Genomic DNA, 1,323 nt, shown 5'->3' with positions numbered 1-1,323 from the left:
CACTCACAAATACAATTATTTGCACTTATGAAGTCTTTGGTCGTTTCCTCTTCAGTGTTATACTCTCGTACCGTTAATGTCAGTGAAGTGTCTTCTGCTCTGCTCAGAGCTCAACTGTTCTTAGCTCTCATCTAAGCTAAACTGACTGGTCTCTTGCTGAAGTTGGACTGTTATATTCTACATTCGGGCTGAATAGGAAACACCTTGTCGAAGGGTTCAGTTTCACCCACTGGTATGCAAAGGACTCTTTTGTTGCCGTGGGAATACATTATTCCTGCTGATATGCAAATGATTTACTTGTTCCCGCAGGAAAACATGTGTACTGTCTCAAACAATTTGTTGCTTAGATACTGCTAGCCTCCTATTTTTTACTAACATATCTGTCAATAATACAAATTTAAAAAGACGTTATGAATATGTTGTTCACTAAAAATGCATTTTAATACTACGGCAGTTGAAATCAGTAAAATGCCCCTAGGCCTTTACGTAGTACATAAATTTACACATTGAAAGTGAATGTTCACACTCCTCAATTTGTCTTGGTTTTACATGTATTTTTTACTAATTTATATTCAATGTTTTGACCTCATTGGGCCATCATCAGGTGAATTCTATCCTCAAGTGAGACCACTGCACTGTATTTGTTTCCCATGCTTCTGTCATGCACGTCGTTATTTACTTCATGCTAGTTGTTAAATTTCATTTTTATCCGGCTATTTTGCTATACTGGTAGACCACAATGGGGTCACTAACATAGGGAAACAAGGCGACAAACTGATGAGAGCCGCAAAATAGCTGCACAAAAATGAAATTTAACAACTAGCATGAAGTAAAATAAAGACGTGCACGAGAGAAGCACAAGAAACAAATACAGTGCAGTGGTCTCACTCGAGGATAGAATTCACCTGATGATTGCCCAATGAGGCCGAAACATGTTGTGAATATAAATTAGTAAAAAATACATGTAAAACCAAGACAAATTGAGGAGTGTGAACATCACTTTTAATGTGTAAATTTATGTACTACGTAAAGGCCTATGGGCATTTTATTGATTTGAACTGTCATAGTACTAAAATGCATTTTTAGTGAACAACACATTCCTAATGTCTTTTTAAAGTTGTATTATTGATGGATAGGTTAGTAAAAAATAGGATGATGCCTCAATACAATGGGATGCTGAAATATAATATAATATTGCTAATGTTATATTTTAGCGTCCTGTTGCACTGCTTCACGTTCATGATGTGTATTTGTACCAACTGTCTTACAGTGCACACAATTTCACCTTTCTCTTCACTACATGTTTCGGCACTAATGTGCCAT

This window comes from Cryptotermes secundus, unplaced genomic scaffold (assembly GCF_002891405.2).
Source record: "Cryptotermes secundus unplaced genomic scaffold, Csec_1.0 scaffold66, whole genome shotgun sequence".
NCBI classification, from domain to species: domain Eukaryota; kingdom Metazoa; phylum Arthropoda; class Insecta; order Blattodea; family Kalotermitidae; genus Cryptotermes; species Cryptotermes secundus.
Note: the sequence above shows the minus strand (reverse complement) of the source record.